The sequence below is a fragment of the Pelodiscus sinensis genome, chromosome 1 (genome assembly GCF_049634645.1).
Source record: "Pelodiscus sinensis isolate JC-2024 chromosome 1, ASM4963464v1, whole genome shotgun sequence".
Taxonomy (NCBI): domain Eukaryota; kingdom Metazoa; phylum Chordata; order Testudines; family Trionychidae; genus Pelodiscus; species Pelodiscus sinensis.
The window spans coordinates 217,538,921-217,563,199 of NC_134711.1; the positions used below are offsets into that span (position 1 = coordinate 217,538,921).

Consider the following 24,279-nt stretch of genomic DNA (forward strand, 5'->3'; position numbering starts at 1 on the left):
GAATGTAACATCAATATTGCATGCTATCATTACATAAGATGCTGCAAATATCTCTGAGTTTGCATAGACCATGAAATCATAAAATACTAAAATGTGTATGTAACCCTTCTGCCAGGTAGCACCACCAGCAGCCAGGGCCCAGTTCAATATCTGGGGGTTCCTTTCCACCCATCCAACACAGAACTGGCTCGAGCCCTGACCCGGAAATTCACACAACACTCCTGAGAGTTTCTGGGAGGCAATGCTTCCCCACTTACAAGCACAGAGTTTGAGTGTAGAAGAGAAACTTTTAATAAAAAGGGAAAGAAGCAACGTGACATTAATTTTGGAAAACACCACAAATAGAGTTCATAGGAAAACACAACAAACACAGTTCAAACCTAATCCATGAATAAATGTCACAACTCCCAGTGTAGGTTGGGCAATGTCCTTTTCCTCTCAAGCTTCAAGTCCAGCAATGTAAGTGTCTCATTCACATGCCCAACCCATCTCTGCACTCCTCTCAGTCACAGCCCCTGTTTAGGGCAGACCAGAGTTCAGATGTGATCTGCCGAGTTCACCTCCCATACTGAGTGGGGTGGGGTAGCAGACACCTCACTCACTCTGCTGGTTACTTGCCACTCACTTACTCGCTGCTCTCTGGCACCATCCTGCTGGCCATTCGTTACCGCTTGCTGCCGCTGGTCTGCTGGCTGCTCCTCATGCCTCTCCATCGTTCACCTCTCACTGTCACTGCTCTGCTAGCAATTCCTAACACCTCTTCATCACTGCCCTCCTGGCTATTCGTTGCATCTTCCTCTGACTTGTGGTGGATTTGGCTCTTAGCCAAACCTAGTGGTTTCAGCTCTAAGCCCAAAGCACAGTCCACAAGAGATTCCAGCATTCAGGGGAGTAAATGTACATACAAAAAGGACTCCTTATGGAGCTTTTCTTTAACTCTATCATTGGAACAATGGAGAGAAACTGGTTGAACTTGTCTTACAGCTCATGCCTGGAGGGAATGAATTCTACTAACGCACTTCCTTTCCCAGCTCAATCTATAGGTCTCTGAGGCTAGGTCTACACTGCGTAGTTATTTTGGAATAAGTTATTCCAGAATAGTTATTCCAAAATAGCTAATTTTGAAATAGAATGTCTATATTGCAAAGAAGCCTCAAAATGAGTCCAAGTCAGGCATCCCTAATGTAGACTCCTTCAGTTGCTGTAACAGAACCAAGCACAATTTAAAAGAACTCCAGCCGGTCATAGGGAGCAGACACAAGCAGAGCTGGGAATTTGGATTGTGTTGCCTCCAGGGGACAGCTCCGTAGGGGCATCTGTTAGCCTTCCCTATGCCCGCTGCGACGGGACCTCAGTCATAGCAGCTAAAGACACGGGTGTAATAAGCTCTCCCTGCAAACTTTAGGGCATCTGTCAGCCTGTTGGCTGCCCGCTGCAAAGAGACCCCTGTCCTAGAGGTCAAAGACATGGATATAAAACTTCTTGGGGCACCCATCGGCCTCCCCTAAGGCCGCACGCTGTGACAGGACCTCGTGTCCTAGCAGTTGAAGACGCGGGTGTATAACACACACACTCGCACTGCCCTGACCATCGGCTGACAACCCGCCCCCCCAACAGCCAAATTGATTACAATGGGCAAAGCACCTTCTAACAGTTGAACATCTAGCAGGCCTGAGCAACCTGATTGAAGTGTATTTACATAATCAAACCCAGGATTCCTTTCCCATTCCAAATGGCTGTAATGGAAGCATTGATTCAGACCCTGCTTACATGTATTTTCTTAATACATTTGATGCAGCTCAGATTCTGGAGGAGTTGAAATGAGCTGAACTTTGGAAATGTATGCAAACTTTCAAACCATCAAGAAACATTGGTGGTTTAAACCAGGTGTAGTTATTACTAGCAACATATTTCTGATCTCAACAGAGTATAAATTATAAAAATAAATAAATATTATCAGTGTGTTGAGTTGAAATGCTGTTTGCCAACTTAGCTTCAAAAGTATGAACTAATAAAGATCCCCCCTTTTAATATTAAACATAGATTCATTATGATGATGTTGAGAAGCTTAAAGCAAATATAGAACCCATGACAGGGAGAGTAACTTTGGAGTATAAGCTTTTAAATCAGTTAAGGAGTTGTAAATCCAACTGGATATCTTACCCGAGAATACCTGTGATGAGGAAGAGTAAGTATTGTCTCTACCACGCCATCCAGGACTAGCAGCTAGAAGCCACTGAACTGTGGTGTTGCTGGCAGCACCATGGAAAATTAAACCCATCTTTACCTCGTGGAACCTCCTGTGACTATAGTAATCTGCAGTAACTCTCTTCAGAGTCCAGATCTGAAGGAACCATGGAATTGAGGGTGGCAATCTCATGAGCTCCCTACACCAAGCTTGCAACCCCCCTTTCACAATCTCCTTTTGGTTCAAGAATCCATGGTTACAACACCATGAAATCTCTGGTTTAAACAGCTAAATACATGAAATGTACCAATTTTCAAATCCTGTGGCATGAAATTAGACATAACAGACTATGAATTTGGTAATGCCTAATGGTGAGTAACAGTCAACATGGATTTGTCAATAACAAATCATAGCAAACCAACCTAATAGCTTTCTTTGAGAGGATACAAGCCTTGTCGATGGGGAAAGTGATAGATGTTGTATACCTTGACTTTACAATCTTGCATGACTTTCTCATAAACAAAAATGCAGGGAAATGTAGCCTAGATAGAGCTACTATAAGTTGTATGCAAAACTGTCTGGAAAACCATTCCCAGAGAGTAGTTATTGATGTTTCACCATCTAGCTAAGAGTGCATATTGAATGGAGTCCTGTAAGGATTGTTTGGGTGCATCTCTGTTAAATAGCTACATCAATGACTTAGATAATGACATAAAGAGAACATTTATAAGTCTGAGGCTGGTACCAAAGCTGGGAGTCGTTGTAAGTGCTTTGGAGGATAGACTAAAATTCAAAATGATCTGGAAAAACTGGAAAAATGGTCCGAAGTAAATAAGTTGAAATTCAATTTACTTAATTTGAAAGTTGAAATTCAATTTACTCAATGGATAAATATGAAGAACTCCACTTAAGAAGGAACAATCAGTTGAACACATGCAAAATGGGAAATAATTGCCTAGGAAGGAATACTGTAAAAAGGATCTGAGGGTCATGGTGGATCATAAGCTATGAGTCAATGATGTAACACTGTGAGGAAAGTTTTGTAACACTGTGAGAAAAAGTTGGTTTATTTAATCTGGAGAAGAGAAGATTGAGAGTGGATATAATAATAGTTTTCAAGTATGTAAAAGGAGGAGGATCAAAAATTCTCATTTTGCATAAAGTGAAATAGCTCTATCAAAGGCAATGTCCCAACCCTGATTTAAACAAGATGAACATCATGTCTGATTGTTTTTTCTCTACTGCTGCCTGCTTTGTACTCCTCAAAGAATAAGTGGATTGACTACTGGATATCGATATTTTATAGGTGTGACATACTTGACTCTGGGGTTTTCATAACTCAAAAATCTTTCATATGACATGTTAGAATGGGATTTCCTTTTTTCTGGGATAGGTTTTAGTGTGTTTTAATTCTGTAGCTACAGTGTGTACAATGACTACATTTAAAATGTTCTTTCATTCTGGTTCTATAGATATCACTGATTTTAGTGATATTCCCCCTTTTAAATATACTTATTTAATTTAAATAAGGTTTATAATTGTATATATTTACCTATTTATGAATAGATAAATCAGTATTAAGATTCCTAATATTCAAAATATTAGTTATAATATTCAAAATATTAGTGCATGATAAATGCACTTTTATCATTATTTGGCATTTTTATGAGCTTTTGGGTCTTATCAGCTAAATCAATTTCTGTACCAAAATTACTGGAAGATAGCTAATGGGACACTACTTTTCTAAAAAGGCTTCAGAGGGGAATCTTGGCAATTTTAGGTCAGGAAGTTTGACTTCAGTACCAGCTCAACTGATAAAAATTACAGTAAAGAACAAAATTATCAGACATATAGAGGAATGTGAATCGTTGGGGAAGAGTCACCATGCTTTTTGTTAAGGGAAATCATGATTCACCAATCCACTAGAATTATCTGAAGGGGGTCAACAAGCAGGTGGACTACAGGGATCCAGTGAATATAGTATACATAGATTTTCAGAAAGCTTTTGACAAGGTCCCTCACTAAAGCTGTCACAATATTAGAAGGAAGGACCTCTCATGGAAAGGTAATTAGCTAAAAGATGGGAAATGAAGGGTAGGAATAAATTATCAGTTTTCAGAATGGAGAGAGATAAATAGTAGTGCCCCCTAGGGGTCTGTGCTGAGATGATTCCTATTAAACATTTATAAATGACCTGGAAAAAGAGGTAAATAGTGAGCTGGAAAAATGTGCAGATGATATACAACTATTCATGATAGTTTATGTCCCAGGTAGACTGTAAAGCTACAAAAAGCTCTCTCAAAATAGGGTGACAAGGCAAAAAAAAGGAAGCTAAAACATTTAGTGTTCATAAATACAAGATAACATATCAAATGATGGGATCTAAAATAGCTGTTATTACTCAAGAGAGAGATTTTGGAGTCATTATGTATAGTTCTCTGAAAACATCTGTAACTGTGCCTCCATGGTACACAAATGAGAATACCAAAATTAGGACAAACTGCTGAGAAATAGGGTAGATATACTCGAAATCACAAAGTTATTCTCCCATGAGATATGTCAAACCAGCAACAAAAGTGAACTTCTTGCTTCATCACATTGGCTAACAAGAAGTTATAAAAGCAGTTTCCTTAGGCATTTCAGTCCTTGTATCACCCTCAAAAACACTGGATTTGAAGATGAGTGGTTCAGAGTCCAGAGATTTGAGCAGGAAAGAGACTGAAACATGAAAGAGGCAAAATGGAGACATTTCCAGGGCCTTTAATAGCTTCTTCTATGTGGCAGGAAATTCATTGCTTCAAACAAAACTTTCAGCACAGTTAGTGGAAAATTACAAAGAAGAGATAGAAGTTTTAAGTCATGTGGGCAAGTCACATGCCCATGGATGATTTTGCTTAGTCACAACAGTCATTACCTATACTTCAGATGGAACATGCACAGAAAAGTCAATTAATTGTAGATGAGTATCTCCCATGGTCCATTGTGAGTTAAATATCCCTTGATGAGCCATTTAGTTTGAATTGTCCCTCCAAAATGTGTCAGCTAACTATCTTGTGACCGTTACCCTAGAAGCAAACATTTGAAATACAGGCATAGAGCCAGTACTCATAACTTCAAATAGAAACATGATACATGTATAAAAATAGCACAATCATATTTTGCAAATCATAACGTTTCTATAGATACCTCACTTAGCAATCTTTGTTCAAGATCTGTTGCAACTACATAACAGTGGTTATAAAAATAGTTATATGGTTGTAGCTTAATCAGATAACGTCACAACATCCACTCAATGTGCAGCAGCAATCAAAAAAGTTATCCGAATGTTGGGAATTGTTAAAAAAGGGACAGATAATAAGATAAAAAATATGATATTGACATTATATAATACCATGGTATACCTACAGATTTGGTTGTCCCCGCTCCAGAAAAGTATATTGGAACTGGAAAATGTTCAGAAAAGGCCAACAAAAATGATTAGGTATGTGGAACAACTTCCACACGAGGAAAGATTAATAAAATTGTGATGACAAAGAGATGACAAAGAGGGAGGGGATATTATTTAAGTCTATAAAATCATGACTGGTGTGGAGAAAATAAACAAGGAAATGTTATTTACTTCTTTTTATGGCACAATAGATAGGGCAGTCACTAAATAGAATTAATTGTCAGCAAGTTTAAAACAAACAAAGGGAAGTATTTCTTCACACAACACATGGTCAGTCTGTGGAAAATCCAGAGAATGTTGTGAAGGCTAAGACAATATCAAGATTAAAAAAAGAACTAGATAAATTCATGGAGGATAGGTTCATCAATGGCTACTAGCCAGGATAGTCATGGACTATGCCCCTCACTAGGAAATAGGCAACAGGATATAGATCTTTTGGCCCTGATCTACACTAGGGAGCTATTTTGAAATAACTCCCTTTATTTCGAAAAAACAAGTAGAGGGTCCACACTATCAGGCCCGCTATTTCAAAATAAGGAGCTGGTTATTTCGAAATAATGCCTGCTCATCATGAGGAATAATGCTTATGTCAAAATTGTTATTTGGGGAGTTATTTCAAAATAAGTCATTTCAAAATAGTTTTGTAGTGTAGACATGCCCTTGATGATTACATGGTCTGTTAATTTCCTCTGGGGCACCTGATTGGACACTGTTAGACAACAGGATACTGAGCTAGATAGATCTTTGGTCTGACCCAGTATGGCCACTCCTATGTTCTTATTGTATATGAAGAAGGTCACTAATACAAATCAATTCCTCTCCTTTCCCATAATATTTTTTATCCTCAAAATGTGCTCATTTGACTTTTATGTACTCATTCTTCCTAACTGGATCCTTGCTCTGCAACAAAATCCCTTCAATCAACATAGAATATATGGATTAGCATCCCAAATCCATTGCTCAGGCTGAGGTAATAGACACTAAAAAAGGAGAACACATAATGATAGATGTGAAGGCTGAGAAAGAGCCTTTAAAATTCTGCCATATGTTAAATTATCTCACTAATCTGTGCTTTGAGCTTTGGAAGGCTTAATTTAGGTGTGAGATTTCTAGACTGCAGATAAAAGCAGGCTTTGTTTGTATTTTTTAATATGTGGAGAATTTCACTTGACTTTAAAGGAACATACACAATTTGTTTTAGCTAATGTAAGCTAATTGCTCTTGATCCAAATCAAGCTGCTTTAAAATGTATTGTTTCAAATTATTCTAAGAAGCTGTTGCTTTATGCTCAGATATAAAGAAAACAAATAAAGACAAGGAACTGCGTGCTCTTCTCATGGCCAACTGAGCCTGGGGACAACACAACAACCTGTGCACGTGGGTGCACATGGAGCACCAGTCCAGAGCACTTAGCTCCATGACGCTCTTAGAGAGGAACCCCTCAGTCCTTCTCACAAAGCTCCTGGAGAGGCCTGCCTTATTCCATCTTCCATGGTGTGACACTTTTCCACGACAAGCCACCGCTAAGGAGTCTGGGGTCATGGAACCACACAGCAGTGCTGCACACAGCCCAGGGTCATGCCCATACTCAGTCAGCATCTGCTCCCGGTCAAGCACAGTGATGAGGAGGAGACTGATTCAGTGCATGGGAACCTGCTGGGGGAGGAGGGTAGAGAAAGAGGAGGGAAACCCATTAGCACCCTCTCTGGCAAGCCGTGTCTGCTGCTCACAGACATCTCCCTCAACACACCCCTCCACCTCCTCCAGTAGGCAGGGCATCTTTCTGCAGGGCATCACCAGTACTGAACCTGACGTGTGCAGGATACAGAAGGATGCTGAAGCACTTCTTCCCCCCTCCCATCTGCAGACTCCTGGCCTGGCCGGAACCTTCCCATGCCAGCTTGTTCCCGGACTGTGGGTGTAACAATGCTCCTCTGGGATGTCTATGCTCCTGCAGGAAAGTTCCTGCTGTCTAAGCAACATATGGCTTTGATCGAAGCAGATCAACATCATCTGACCTGAGACCTGCATCATCTGCTGCACCTGCACCAATCCACCAACTGTATAAGGAATCTCACACCAATCCAAACAGACATCATCTTCCTATCCAAGTGTCTGCTATAAATTTGGGATTCCCTCCTTCCCCTGCCTCCCGGTACTATATCAAAAAGTTCCTGATACTATATCCACTTTTTTTTTAGTCTCTAGGGTGCCTCAGGACTCCTTGTTGCTTTTAACATACAAAGAGATACTTTTAATATTTATTCATCATTTTCCTGGGTGCTTGAGAGGATATCATACTTATCTTATCTTACTTGTCTTCCATAGCTTATCTGTGGAAATTATTCGGAAGTGTAAAATCACTTGGGTTCATACTGGTTTATGTTGGCCTAAGCAGGCCCATGGATAGAGGGGTGGACAAAGGGGTCAGTTGCCCCAAGGCGTGGAATTTAAAGAAGCCTGGGACCCCCAGCTGCCGCTGCTACTATATTGGCATCAGCAGTGGCCAAAGCCCCATTCTCCCTTTGAATCACCATCAGAATATCACGCTACTCTGCCACTCCATGCAGCTCTGAGGGCTGGGGGTAGGGGTTTGTGCCGTGATCCAGGTAGTGCTGAGGGCTGGCTGACCTGGTCACGCCCCTTCTGTCCACAGCCCATCTCCTTTCAGGGGGCTTGGAGTGCCCCCCACACACCTTGCCCTGGGGCCCACAGTGTCTGTAGGTCCCACTGAGCCTAGGTCTGGTGAATATGGTATTTTTTTATAGAATCATAGAACCATAGAGCTGGAAGAGACCTCAGAAGCTCATCAAGTCCAGCCCCCTGCTCTAGGCAGGACCAATCCCAACTAAATCAACCCAGCCAGGGCTTTATCAAGCCGAGACTTAAACACCTCTAGGGATGGAGACTCCATTACTTCCCTAGGCAACCCATTCCAGTGCTTTACTACCCTCCTAGTGAAATAGTTTTTCCTAATATCCAACCTGGACCTCTCCCACCACAACTTGAGACCATTGCTCCTTGTTCTGCCATCTGTCACTACTGAGAACAGCCTCTCTCCATCCTCTTTGGAATCCCCCTTCAGGAAGTTGAAGGCTGCTATCAAATCCCCCCTCACTCTTCACTTCTGCAGACTAAACAGACCCAACTCCCTTAACCTCTCCTCATAAGTCATATGCTCTAGCCCCCTAATCATTTTGGTTGCCCTCCGCTGGACCCTCTCCAATGTATCCACATCCCTTTTGTAGTGGAGGGGCCCAGAACTGGACACAATACTCCAGATGTGGCCTCACCAAAGCCGAATAAAGGGGAATAATGACATCTCTGGATCTGCTGGCAAAGCTCCTCTTAATGCAACCTAATATGCCATTAGCCTTCTTGGCTACAAGGGCACACTGTTGACTCCTATCCAGCTTCTCATCCACTATAATCCCCAGGTCCATTTCTGCAGAACTACTACTTAACTGGTTGGTCCCCAGCTTGTAACTATGCTTGGCATTCTTCTGTCCCAAGTGCAGGACTTTGCACTTGTCCTTGTTGAACCTCATCAGATTTCTTGTGGCCCAATCCTCCAATTTGTCTAAGTCACTCTGGACCCTACCTCTGCCCTCAAGCATATCTACCTCTCCCCCTAGCTTAGTGTCATCCGCAAACTTGCTGAGGGTGCAATCCATCCCCCCGTCCAGGTCATTAATAAAGATATTGAACAAAACCGGTCCTAGAACCGAACCTTGGGCACTCCACTAGAAACCGACTGCCATCCTGACATCGAGCCATTGATCACTACCCGCTGGGCCCGGCCTTCTAGCCATTTTTCTATCCAGCTTACCATCCATTTATCCAATCCACATTCCTTTAACTTGCTGGCAAGAATATTGTGGGAGACCATATCAAAAGCCTTGCTAATGTCAAGGTATATCACATCCACTGACTTTCCCACATCCACAGAGCCAGTTACCTCATCATAGAAGCTAATCAGATTGGTCAGGCATGACTTGCCCTTTGTGAATCCATGCTGGCTATTCCTAATCACTTTCCTCTCTTCCAAGTGCCTCAAAATGGATTCCTTAAGGATCCCTTCCATGATTTTTCCAGGAACCAAGGTAAGACGGACCGGTCTATAGTTCCCTGGATCGTCCTTCTTCCCTTTTTTGAAGATGGGCACTACATTTGCCTTTTTCCAATCATCCAGGATTTCTCCCAATCTCCACGACTTTTCAAAGATAATGGCCAAAGGCTCCTCAATGACATTTGCCAACTCCCTCAGTACCCTCGAATGCATTCAGTCCGGACCCAGGGATTTGTATATGTTTATAAAAGCTTTGGACTACACCAAATTCACCAGGCCAGTTCATCCCATCTTCAGCAGAGTTTCAGCCTCACCCTCCTCCTATTGCAATCAGTGCCAAAATCCCTCTTGACTTCAATAGGCACAGAATCCTTTTAAAATGTGTATCAAGTATACACATGCTGTGAAACTTTTACTAAATGAATGTGTGTGAAGATGAAATTAGCATATATCTGTTATAATATAAGAACTGTGGTTTTCTTTACACTGTGTAAGATGAGGCAGATTTCTGGCTCGTGACATGAATCAGTCAAATAATTTTCAATTTTGGCAGTAAAAATATGCAGTAAAGTCTAGACCTGTTCTTTTTTTTTCTGCCGCACATTACATTGAGAATACAGAGTTGGCATGCACATCAAAGCTATTTACCAAGGAACCACTTTGACAGATCATATGGGAAAAGATTGACTTGTGAAAACGAAGTCTTGGTACTGATATAAAGTAAATGTGCTGAAAGTATGTAGTTTTACTGTGGCTATGAGGCTATTCCATTCAAATCAGAAAGCAGCATACAGCTTTGTCGAATTTATTTCAACACCTCAGGAGTGGGATGATTCAGAATTTCACTGGCAATGAACAAATCCCAAGTCTGAACAAAGTATCAGGAAAAATTTAGGTTCATAGGGGTCCTGTTACAAAATATTAAGGACTTGGAGGAACACCAGTTCCCTGCAGGACAATAAAAAGATGTGCCAATAAACTTGCTTTGAAACAAAAAGAGCTCTGTTTGCCTTCCATTGTATAATAATTAATGATCTCACTCCTTACTGTACACATGGGAGAGTGAAAAGATAGGGATCAGGTTCATTTTAAGTGGATTAATGAATGTATGGGAACACCTGATGGCCTGAGATTTTTAAAGTAATACTATTTAGTTGTTTTACTTCAATATTTATCTTTCCGATTTGTGTGCTAATGAAGTTCCTGACATGCAGGTCATACCATATTAGGCTGTATTGTGCATTTATGGGCAATTAATGCCCAGTACCATTAGAATTTTCACATTTTTGCCAGACATTCTCCTTACAGAGTGAATTAATTCATGGTGCTGTTGGGGGACTCAGGAGAATAGAAATGTGAGAATCACAAAAGGGAATGACCCAAAGCCATTCAAGTCATTGGAAAACCAAAGTCACCAATGTGGGAATGACTGAAAATACTTGCCATCTGTTGGGAACAACGTATGAGTTGGTGATCGTAGTCCAGTTCTTGGTAGCTGTCTCTCTATATTATGGGGTGAACAATATTAATAGGGTAGTTTGGAGCATTCTGCTTCAGTTATTACTTATTGTTTTACCTGTTGAATCATTAGACTTCCAATCTTCCATAGGCTGCCAATCTTGCATCTTTCACAAGCAGCAATTAACATTCAGGGTAATAATCATAGAATCATAGAATCATAGGGCTGGAAGGGACCTCGAGAGGTCATCGAGTCCAGCCCCCGCCCTCAAGGCAGGACCAAGCTCCGTCTACACCATCCCTGACAGATGTCTATCTAACCTGTTCTTAAATATCTCCAGAGAGGGAGATTCCACCACCTCCCTTGGCAATTTATTCCAATATTTGACCACCCTGACAGTTAGGAATTTTTTCCTAATGTCCAATCTAAACCTCCCTTGCTGCACTTTAAGCCCATTACTCCTTGTCCTGTCCTCAGAAACCAAGAGGAACAAATTTTCTCCTTCCTCCTTGTGACACCTTTTTAGATATTTGAAAACCGCTATCATGTCTCCCCTTAATCTTCTTTTTTCCAAACTAAACAAGCCCAGTTCATGAAGCCTGGCTTCATAGGTCATGTTCTCTAGACCTTTAATCATTCTTGTCGCTCTTCTCTGTACCCTTTTAAATTTCTCCACATCTTTCTTGAAATGTGGCACCCAGAACTGGACACAGTATTCCAGCTGAGGCCTAACTAGTGCAGAGTAGAGCGGCAGAATGACTTCACGAGTTTTGCTTACAACACACCTGTTGATACAACCTAGAATCATATTTGCTTTTTTTGCAACAGCATCACACTGTTGACTCATATTCAACTTGTGGTCCACTATGACCCCTAGATCCCTTTCCGCCATGCTCCTTCCTAGACAGTCGCTTCCCATCTTGTATGTATGGAACTGATTGTTCCTTCCTAAGTGGAGCGCTTTGCATTTCTCTTTATTAAACTTCATCCTGTTTACCTCTGACCATTTCTCTAACTTGCTAAGGTCATTTTGAATTATGTCCCTATCCTCCAAAGAAGTTGCAACCCCACCCAGTTTGGTATCATCTGCAAACTTAATAAGCGTACTCTCTATCCCAATATCTACATCATTGATGAAGATATTGAACAATATCTTAATTAATAAATTGTATCTTAATTTAATAAATGTGTATAAATGATCTGAACAAAGTGAAGAAATGGTCTGAAGTAAATAGGATGAAATTCAATAAGGTCAAATGCAAATCACTCAGAGGAACCATTAGTGGTATACATAAAGAATTGAAAATGGCTGTCTAGGAAGGAGCATTGCAGAAAGAGGTCTGGGGGACATAGCGGCCCACAAGCTAAATATGGACCAACAGTGTAGCATTATAGCAAAAAAAGAAAACATCATTCTGGGATGAAATATCAGGAGTGTTTTAAGCAAGAAATGAGAAATAATTCTTCTGCTCTACACTGCACTGATTAGGCCACAGTAAACATGGGTGGCCTGGCTGCCACCCTGTGTCATGCCCTAGTAATCCCTGAAGCCACATCCATTGGATGAGGGAGCTTGGAAGAAGGGGTGGACTGGGGGAAGCAGGTGTGGCAAAGGTGGAAAGGAACAGGGATTGAGGTTCAGATGCCTAAACTCCCTCTACTGGGCAGCAGGGACTTCTGTGCCAGATTGCAAAAATCCTCAGGCTGTTGCTGGCCCCTAGATCTTGAGTTTGAGACCCCTAGTCTCAGTAATACTTAGTCCTGTCATGAGTGCTGGAATTGAACTAGCTGAGCTTCCTTCCGATCGTATAATTCTATAGGGGTTGCCAGGCTGATGAAGCTATTCTGGAAGATTTTGTTTCCTCAACATGAAAATGTCATTTTCTTAAAATATCCTCTTAAAAAATATCCAGGCTTGCTTTTAACAGTCACCGTGAGTTAAATGCCAATTACGAGAGACTCTAAGCCAATCTCTGGACATCTGAATTCAGGCTCTGGTTGAAGTAACAAATGAAAATATTTATAGTTTTATCATATTGCTCTTTTGTTCTCATCAAAACAATTGTATCAGCATTTTTCAACATGTATTAGTTTTAATTTTCAGTATTAGTAGTTTTTACTTGTAGAATTCCTTCTCTCTGAAGATATGAAAGAGCTTTATAAGCTTAATTTTTCACAATGTAAATGTTAATAAACCAATGAGTGGCCCTGTAGAACCTTAGGGTATGTCTACACTAGCCCCCTAGTTCGAACCAGGAGGAATAGCAGGTAGTTCGATTTAGGGCTTTAATTCGAAATAGCGGGTCCCTGCTGCATATAGACGTGGGCAGTTAGTCCGGACTTGTAAATTTCAAAAATGGCGACCGGCCGGGACGATGCAAATCAAGCGTGGGATATTTAAATCACGGGCTTGATTTGCAACTTCGAATGCCTACATTAGCCTCCCTAGTTCGAACTAGGGGGCTAGTGTAGACATACTCTCTGAGATTAACAAAAAAAATATATACTATCACTAGGGGGCTGTGCCCCCTGATCGCTATGCTTACCAACTCCCCTCCTTGGGGGGGGGTAGGTATCTGGCCAGGTGGGAGGGTCTGGAGTGGGCTGGGTTTGTGGGGTCTCGGTAGAAAGGGTCAGGAGGCTGTGGGGGGTCAGGCTTGGATGGCATAGGGGATGGTGATGGGGACACGGGGCGGCCAGGGTGGAGAGTTGGGTTCAGATGGTGGAGGGGACTCAGGGCAGTCTTTGGCAGGTCGGGGATGGGACTTGGATGATGGAGGGGACCTGGCGCAGCCAGGGGGCAGGGGGAATTGGGCTTGTATGCTGGAGGGGACCCAGCATGGACTGAGGGAGGGTGTCAGGCTCAGATGGTGGAGGGGACTCAGCTCCAGCAGCTCATCCCCAGTGGCGCAGTCCCCCATGGCATGAAGTGGGAACTGGAGCTGTAGCAGCCCATGTCCACAGGGGATGGCACCAAAGTGGGACACAGCAAGTGGCTGAGGACGGACATGGAGGTGGACAGCAGTGGCATGAGGACACAGATGACATGATGAAGTAATTCTGTTATTGTGCAAGAATTTTTTTTTAAATATAGAAAGAAATGAGCTTTCATGTGCACAACCCACTTCTTCAGAGGAGTGAAGCAAAAAGGGAGAAAAAAACAAATTTAAAGCAGAAAAAGAAGGGAAAGGGGGAGAATAAAAAAAACTTTGTCAATTATAATGCCCTTGTTAAATTAGGCTAATAGAGTGGGCTGTAAGTGCCTGTTACTTAGTTTTTTATGTCATTTGGGTGTTGAATATAACAGCCCATTCAGCTCATGTCTTTATTCAGTCCCTGAGAGAGAGTGTCAGATTTGTATATGAAGGCCAATTCCACAGTCTCTCTTTGTAGTTGGTTCCTGAAATTACTTTGTTAAAGAATGGCTACTTTTTAATCCACTAATGAGTGTCCAGGCAGGTTAAAATTATGCCCCACCAGTTTCTCTGTGTTACCATTTTGAATATCTGATTTGGACAATCATATGCCAGTTCTTAGATAAAGGGTTACTTTGTATTTGTTTGCCTGTTGGAAGAACATGCTTTCAATAGCAAGCTCATGCTACACACAAGGTTAAAGAAGGAGAGTGCCATTTGAGTTGTCACTTACAAATACTATGATGTGCAAGCACCTCCGGCTATGTGGTGCAGCCCTGATCAATTCTAGCATTAAAATCACCAAGTAAATATAGCTTGATATAAAAAGGTACTGAAGAGATCAATGAATTCAGACTCCTGTAGAAACCCTCCTTTTCACCATTTGCAGAAGGCACTGTGAATGCATGTGCACTGACCAATACAAGGAACTGTCCCGGCCACAGTCTAAGCTTTGCAGTCATCAGGTAAGGACTGATGGATGTGACTGGAATTCAAAATGGGGAGCTAGTGACATCCTGATCTCACCTGTCTTGGATGCCCCTCAGGGTGGTCCACACAACAAATGTGAATAGCTTGTTCCAACCTTTGTGAGCTGTCTGGTACCAGAGATATATGTTTTGCTTAAGGCTTTGACATTGATGTAATGTGCAAGTTTTCTACCAATGACTGCTGACCTTCCATTCATGATGATCCTTGCTGTCAAGACATGTTCGTACATTCCAGGATGAAAAGTGCAGTTTTTGTTTAGTCGTTCATTTTCTCTTTTGACCACAAAATTGGTTATCCTATCAGTTGTGGTTAATCCACAGGAGTCAGCTGTGTTTAGGGATTGTTTTCTCTCCCCCCTCTTCTTTTGAACAAAGTAGCATTGCCATTAAATAGGGCAGTTTTGTCACCAACGCAGGATATGAGAGCTGCTGTTGTTCCAGTTCAGCAGACAGACAACAATCACACCCCAGCCACCTATGTGCAGGTTTGTGGCTAGATGCTTTCAGAAGTATTTTCCACCTGAATCTGTTGTCACTTGTCCATCACCATTGCATATCAATAGGAGGTAAATTTTTAGTATCATGTGACGGTAAACACCCTTGTATATCAACAGGAGGTAAATTGTTAGTGTCACTTCATATCGCCACATATTAATGGATTTAAGTGAGACTGGCTTATGAGTTCCAACCCCACTCTCTCTTCTCATACCAAGCATTGTACACAGGCACAGGAATGGTGACATGCACACTCGAGGTTTGAGATCAGAGTTTATCTTCTGGACCTGCTGAAAAAGGCTTTTGAAATCAGTTTTCCTTTTCCTAGGTATTGTCGATCCACAGTGCATTATTCTGCATTATTTGGCACAATCTCTTAGGATCACTCAGCGGAGGGATTTCCTCAATCTGCCAACCTGAGGATGCACCTCAATGCTGTAGTAACCCTGTGGGTGAAGCCCTCACATGCCATAGTGATGAACACCTTAGAAAAGCTTTCATTAATTCTGTCTTCAGAGCAGGGTTTGAATAATGTGAAGTGAATAAGTCTTGGGGCCACACATAGAACAGTGAAATGAAAACAAAATATTGAATGGCTGCTCCTTCCACCCTGAGCCATGAGGATATGTCTATACAGCAGCCTTCTGAAATAACATAGTGTGCGTCTAAACTACAATCCTTTATTTTGAAATAATGGCGAGCTGGAGGACTTCTTACTCCAACTCCTATAATCCTCATTTCACAAGGATCAAGGGAAGTCAAAGGAAGATTTTTCTTCCTTCAACTTCCCGCTGTGTAGACAGCACCAAAAGATGAATTAAGCTATTTCAACTTCAGCTACTCAGTTGACATAGCTGAATTTGCATAGCTTAATTCGACTTTTGTCTTGCTGTGTAAACATGTCCTGAGTGAGACAAGGGTCACAGGGAAAAAATAGCAAGTGGTCACATAATTAAGTGTAATGCATATGTAATGTTGAGAGATGGAATCAAACTTGGGACCTCTGGATCTTAGCACGAGTCTCTCCTGCTTGAGCTAAAACCCAGCTGGTTCTCACATATGGCTGTAGGCCAAACACATTATTTCTCTTTGTAAGTGTTCTAAGTGCCACCTTATGGATCAGCGGACCACATCTAGTAGGTGTGTGGATTACATATATTCAGAAGGGTGTTGAATTAAGATTCCACAGGTAATGTTAATTATAGCATTTTCTATATTTCAGATGGTCTATTTTGCAAACTTCCTGTGCTTTTAATATAGTCTTTTTGTGTGTAATAAACTTGCATATATAAGTGGGGGAATGGTTCCGCTATTGTGGGGAACTTTCCTGGCTTCTATACAACCCTGGTGAAATGAACCAGCAAAAGAATCTGAGTCCCCGCTCCCACTTCTTTTACCCAAAGGCCTCCCTGACCCTGAGGGCTCCCCTTCCACTCTCCTGAGCAGCAGAGTCCTCGAAATCCCAACAAGGCTGGGCCCAGGTTTTCTGGGGCTTAATCCCCGACCCTGTAGTCACTAGGGGCAGGGGCTAGGGTGTCCCCACTCCAGGGTGCTCTCTTCACACTGGATGCTTTCTTGACCCACGGATCATTACATACAGCTCAAAGTGAATAAAATGTATTAAACAGCAACTGATTAAAAAGAAAAGAATAAGGAAGAAATAAGAAATGTTAAATGAGAACACATAGTCCCGCTCTGTAGAACGGGGACATCACAAACAGCAGTTTGCAGAGTGTAAGGACAGTTCCTTATAGGTCCCAGGGCTCTCTCTCAGGCCCTGGCTGTGCTGCAGGGGATGGGGAGGGGATGCAGGTTGGACATGTTTGCTCTGGCAGTGACCACATGACTTCAGGGTCTAGGTGGCAGGGCCCTTCTCCCAGTTGGAGTTATAATCCCTCTCCAAGTCTGGCCTGCAGGGCTTCTTGGCTGGTGGTGTCTCCCACGCCCAGAGCCTCTCACCACACCCAGCTGCAGACTGTGCTGCTTTGCCAGCCTCCAGCTCCTTGCATTGCTTCTCTTACCCCTTTGGCTCTCTGGTCATGCAGGTCTGCATCTCAGCACAGCTTGCACTCCTTGGGCTGTGTGTGTCTGGCTCTGTCACTGCAGGTCGTCTCTCAGCACAGCTTGCTCTTCTTGCTGCTCTTCTTAGCTCCCTCTCCTTTTCTCCCAGGCTACGTCTAGACTGCAAGCCTCTTTCAAAAGAGGCTTTTTCGAAAGATACTTTTGAAAAAGCCTCTTTCGAAAAAGAGCGTCTAGACTGCAAACAGTACTTTCAAAAAAGCAGTCTGGATGCTCTCTTTTGAAAAAGCACAGTTTGCATTACATAGCGCCTTTTTTGGAAAGAGCACTTTCGAAAAAAGGAGTTATTCCTCGTGAAATGAGGAGTACTGCCGTCGAAAGAAAAGCCACATTCTTTTGATTTAATTTCGAAAGAATGTGGCTTTAGTCTAGACGCAGGTGAAGTTTTTTTCGAAAAAAGGCTACTTTTTCGAAAAAACCCTGCAGTCTAGACACAGCCCCAGAGACCCAGAAAATCCCAGCTCACTTGGAGGCCTCCTAATTTCCTCATTGGCCTGTCTGACCTGTCAATTGGGCTAACCTGGAGTGTTGACTTCTTCCCACTGTCCCTGGGGACTATCAGTCTCAGTGCCCTGATTTATCATGGACCCTTCCCTTTTGGTACTGAGAGATGGCCAACCAAAAACTCCCACTGAGTTACTGAGTTTTAGTAAGGGGCTAACAGTCCCCTTACACACACACACATATATGTGTATATATATATATATATATATATATATATATATATATATATATATATATATATATATATATATATATATATATATATATTTTAAACAATGTAGATTTCATTTGAATTGCAATTACATATAGAGCAAATTAAATGTTCCTTATGAGTTTTGGTCAAAGATTTTGGGGGTTTTAATTATTTATTTATGTTAATGGTGGCTTACTACTGAATTTCCTAATTTGTAATAACTTTAAATGCATAATTGTATTTAAATTCAGTACCTTGGGATGTACAATTGCAGTTTTGTGACCTGAATAGATGTGGAATATTGGTGTTCGTAGATAAGTACTTTGTAATCCAAGAAACCTGAAAAATGTAGATAGGAATTGAATTGATTTACTGTCCAAAAATATTCTATTTATAGATATAGTAGGATTATTTTATAACAGATACAGTCTCTAAAACTTCAGAATTCCCTAGTTGAATTATTTTCAACACTACAAGATCTATTTTGACTAATACCTCATATATGTAAATCTAGTTAATATATCATTTAAATGGAAAAAATGTTGTAATTCTGATGTTTTCCCCTACAAGTTAAATAAAAATCACTATTAGCACTTCATATTGCAAAGCTATAAATCACAATAAGTAGAGTTATTCAAATCATTTAGATGCATAATTTATTAAATGTATTTTTACTCTTGTTTAAATTGGGGGATTATTCACAAGCAGACAGATTTCTAAGTATTTGTTCAAAATGGTTTTAACAAGCATTTTATATGACAATAGTTCATGCTGTACATGATCTACTTCCTCTGTGATACCAGCTTTGTGATTCGAATACAATAGTGTGTATATAAGTTCTATTTCCTCATTGGGTGACTGAAATTTTTCTAAGGAAGAGGAAAATCAAGCACACCCTAAGATGTCCACAAAAACAGTTTCAGTATGAGCCTTCATGCAAACTCATATTTTCATCTGTATTCATGAGAATTTTGCATTCCTCTAATAATCTTCTAAACAAAAAAAGCAAAAAATTTAATTCACATCAATCATCATAGAAAATGAACAAAAAGTATCATGGATGCAGATAAAGGAAATTCATGTTTTTATTTCAACAGTGCTTGTGAATGCTTTATGCAAGCTCTCACCCAAGTCTAAGGATGGCTATGTGTGAAAATCTTGAACTTTCAAAGATCAAAGGACGAGGATCTATTACAAATGAGCCAGCTGCATCAATTCAGTGAGTACCAACATAGCATATTTTGTAAACCTGGATGGATGAGTTATATTAGTTCCTAGCATGTTATCAATTTGCAAAAATGATATTAAATAGCTAATAGGGCAAAATTTCAATGAGCTTGGAAAATGGAACAATCTTTATAAAAGACTAGTGGGCTCGTTGTGCTCTCCAGCCTCTCATTTCTGCGGTTAGGCAGCCCCAGCTCTCCCCCCAGCCACCAGGGAGGGGAGTCCACCAGGGTTACTTCAACTCTGCAATGTCGGGGAGGTGAGCCTGGGCCTCTGGGCTCTCCTGCAGCCAGCCTGGGCCTCTGCCCCCCGCCTCTGCATCCCTCCCTCCACAACCAGCCAGGGCTGCTTGGCCCCCTCCAGCCAGTGGAGAAGGACTGAGGGTGGTGTAGGCCACATTCTGAGTTAATGGGTTAGGGAGGAGGCCAGATGGTTGAGGGGGGAGGAGCCGCAGGACCCAGAGTGACATGATGACATCACTTTGTTGTCCCGCAAGAAAAGTTTTCTTTACTATATAGAGAGATGACCAGCCTTTGGAAACATTCATTTTACTTAACATACAGTGTGGTTGCCTTGTCTTTATACACTTGATTTGGTTTATTGAGTGTATTTACTGTGGGTCAAAATTCCATTTTCCAGGCATAACTCTCCACTGCCTTGTACCTTGTCTCATCATTTATTCCAAAGTGGGAATAAAATACCGCACCACTCAGTTGGTAATACTTCATACTCTATACATTAGCTCCACAAAGGGTGTTAGATGCTTAACTGCTACTTTAGCTGCCTAAATGAAAACTTTAAATTCTCATCCCCTGCCTCCCCCCCATTCAGCTGCCATGTAACCCTGTAGGTGCCCAGAGTCTGACCTAAGGCACTAAATTTCCACCAGTAAAGTCCCAATGCCCTAGGCTGTGAAAAGCAGACTTAGTCTTAATACTTCTGAGCTGCTTGGTACCTAATTCATGCCTGAGCCCTAGCAGACTCCTTCAAATTGGGGGCTTCCCCCACTTGTCCTGCCTGAGGGTATTTACTCATTAGTGGGTTTTTTCAGAACACACCTCATCTGCACAAAACATAACGAGTAGCCCAGTAGGAGGTGCTGAGACCATGGAACCAAACTATAAACCTTGTATACTATGGAAACCACTCAAGCCAAGGTGTATGGCATCACCCCTCATTCCAACATCTATGGTTGAATCCCACTCTCCTGCACCCTACCCATAACCACTAGGTATGCTGGGGTGAGACTCTCTCCTGTTGGAACTGTTCCACTATATTAAAAATACTTAAATATTCATTTGGGTCAAAGAAACTATGGGTATGTCTACACTACCCCGCTAGTTCGAACTAGCGGGGTAGTGTAGACATACCCTATGAGAATGACACCTCAGGTTGGCGGTTAAGGCACTCACTTGAGTGGTAGGACACCTGAGTTTGAGTTTCTCCTCTGAATCTATTAGCTGGGGATTTGAAGACTCATCTCCCACCTCCCAAGTGTGTGCTGTGATTACTAGGATATTGAATATAAGGTCATTATCTCCACCATATTTTGCAAGAAATGGTTGATCTGGTTTAGGCACTAAACTACAGGAGAGGATTCATGGTTGTGATTTTCTGACCCAGTGTTGGGCATCTAATTTCCTTGGAGGGGCAAGGTGCAGGCCATATCTATCTCCCTGGTATTTCCGACTAGCTAGCTTAGGTAGCTCCCTGCTCAGCATAATAGCTTATGTTAAATCTAAGTTCCCTTTGTGGATCTAGCTCTCTTTGCATAGTCATAAATGATGACACAAGGTGCAAGGTAGCAGAGACCCAGGTCCTCTCTGTTAACTTGCATTTCCAGATGTCATTTTTACAGGAGCATACTAGGGCATATGCCATGTGTACTCTTAAGCCTATTCCAAAATCATGTCTATATTTCCAGTTGGAAACACTTTTACAAGCCAACTGTGAAATTGTTGGTTTTAACAGCCTCTTCCAGATAGTCTGGAGAATACAAATTAATTCATTCAGGGTATGTCTACACTGCGCACACATGTCAAAATAAGCTATTCTGGAAGAAATACTCCGAAATAGCTTATTTCAAAATGGCACATCTACACAACAGGGAAGCCTCAAAATTAGTCCAAGGCAGGCTCCCCTAATGTGGACATGCTACCTCAATTTAGAGCCCCAGAAGGCACTGGGGAGTAATTTACTCTGAATGGCCCTGTGGAGGAGATATTTCAAAATAGCAGCAGTGGCTGCACTCTCCGTGCCTCTTGTAGTGAGGGGGCAAGGTTATGGGTACTTCTAGCCTTAAACATGCCCACAGAAGTGAGCTAGTCGCACTGCAGGGAGCTTATACAGTAAAACCCGTGTTATTCGGCATGCCTGGGGATTAGAGCATGCCGGTAACCTAAAAATTCTGGTTATCTGAGGGGGGCAGGCAGGAGCCATGCAGGGTGTACAGGGGGGAGGCACGGGAGCTGTGTGGGGGTTGGGATGTGGCCTGCTGGGGGGGGACGAATGTGTGTGGGGGGAAGATGTGGTCTGGTGAGGGGGGTGGAAGCCGGGAGGCCGGAGGCACAGATGGTGGGGGCAGCCTGCTGGGGGTGCCAGGCACCACGGGCTGAGCCAAGATGCTTGCCGCTTGCCTCCAGCTGCCGTTCGCCCCTCCCCCAGGTACGTGCTGCACGCTCGTCTGAGGAGCATCCTGGCACTTAAAGGGCATGTTTCCTTTTTTTGTTTGGTTTTTTTTGTTTTGCTTTTCCTGGCGTCAGAAATTTGCCAGTTTTCCAGATGCTTAAGTTCCAGGTAGCGCAGGTTTTACTGTACTTGCCCCGGCACATAGAAAAGGAAAAGGAAGGATTGTACCTATGACACTGACCCCAGGTAAGGTGTTCTAGACCACAATACAATATTCAGTATCTGCTGTGAAGACCGACAATATCCTGTAAAATCCCGAATAATTTTTCTGGAATTAAGATAAACTTTACTGAAGTAAGTTAAACCAATGAAATATGCTGTATTAAAAATAAAATTGTATATTTGGTATTGCGGTATTGTATGTACCTTTTGCAATAGGGAGGGGGATTCTATTGAACTTCCCCTGTGATAAACCATTGAAGCCCTATGTAAACATATGTATATACTAGTTCAAACTGGATTCTCTAGAAACAAGAAATGAAAAGACTTGAATAAAAAGCCCAAGTTTAGGCTAATTTACGCCTTCTTTCTGACTTAGCAAATGGACAGGACGCTGGATCCATAGAGAGTCTCAATTTGTAGGGGACAACTGAAAGGAATTGGCCTACTGAGGCCTCATAAGACTATGTGCTTGTTCTGAGCTGAAGAAAAGAAGCTCTTAAAATGGGGTGTTGAAAGGTTGCTCTTGCCAGAGGTAGCATGAACTAGTAAGCTTATTACCATGAGAGTAGGTTCTTTCATTCTTTGTAGTGTTTTCTCTGCAGTGCTTTTGACCTTATGAATAAAATAGGCTCACTGAAAAAAAACTCAGTAGTAACTTTTACCTGTAACAGTCACTGTTACCAGAGAAAACAAGCATCCTGTCATTGTTGGGAACTACACAAAGAAGGAAGAGAACCACACAGCTTGGGATTACCTCAGAGAGAGAGAGAGAGAGAGAGCTGCAGATTTCCACTAAAGATAAGCAACAGATGAGGAGATAGAAGCCTAACCATGGGTTTCTTTTTCTTGGCTGGACCACTAAGGGGAAATAAAGGAGGAGTTGCTCTTCATTGTGACTGATACATGCAGTCGTGGTCTTTTATCCAGAAATTTAGATAATGTCATGCTGCTTGCCCATTTTTTAAACCTGGCCCTCATGCAAATGTAGATAGTATAAAATGGCTTAAATCCTCAGGCTGTGAAGAGCACGAAATTAGCTTTACAGCTCTGGGGCAAAAATTTACAAAAGATGTTTGTTCTTTCCATTTTTGGTATATGATGACTGTTTGGGGGGCGGGGATTGAGGTGAACAATTTTTCCCAGTGAGTAATTTTAAAACAGAAAATATAAGAAATTTTATTTAAAAGAATTGTTTTTTTAGAAATATTGGAAAGAATCCAGAAGACTAAATTGATTATTTCACTTTCTTACAGCTTATTTGATAACACACAGTAATATTTTCTTATGACCATTTAGTGTAATTCAGTACTGTGATTTGAGGCATAAGCTCTTTATTGCTTTTTGTTTTGTCTTATTGCATCCCATTGTGTATTAGGGCTAATGCCTGTGCATCACTGGAATTAGGAATGGATGAATTCAGCACTTTTGGAAAACTAATGAAAATTAGTTTAAGTAGTTCCATGAGGCCTGAAAATTAGTGAAATTTTGAAGAGAAAAAGATAAATTACGGTTAATCTTTACCATCACAGAAAAATATGCAGTGTAGCCAGATTGTCAAATTCAAATTTTGTAGAACCCCTTTGGGAAAAAAATCTTCATTACATTTCTTTGTTCTAGACCTGCCGACACAAGTTATAATAAACTTCTTTATATTTTAGAGAAGGTTTTTTTTAGTGCTTTAGGATTTAATGATGAATGTTCTTTATAAGTTAACAATTACATGCTGAGATGGCAGGCTGCTGAGCTATATGGTGTTACAGTGATTAAATTGCTTAAGAGCTTCATTTCTGACAGGCAGATATTTGTGACTGAGGTCTCCTTAATCAAACATTTAAGTAACTCAGCTCATGTCTTGCCCTATCT

The 24,279-nt window shown here is 41.6% G+C and overlaps 1 long non-coding RNA gene across 1 annotated transcript in view; it reads left to right on the forward strand.

Annotated features, from left to right (window-relative positions):
- Positions 1 to 24,279, forward strand: part of LOC142827022 (uncharacterized) — a 52,341-nt gene that overhangs the window by 22,579 nt on the left and 5,483 nt on the right. The window contains exon 2 of the long non-coding RNA XR_012901364.1: positions 19,437 to 19,558. This is a non-coding gene — a long non-coding RNA (uncharacterized LOC142827022). The remainder of the gene's footprint in view (positions 1 to 19,436; positions 19,559 to 24,279) is intronic.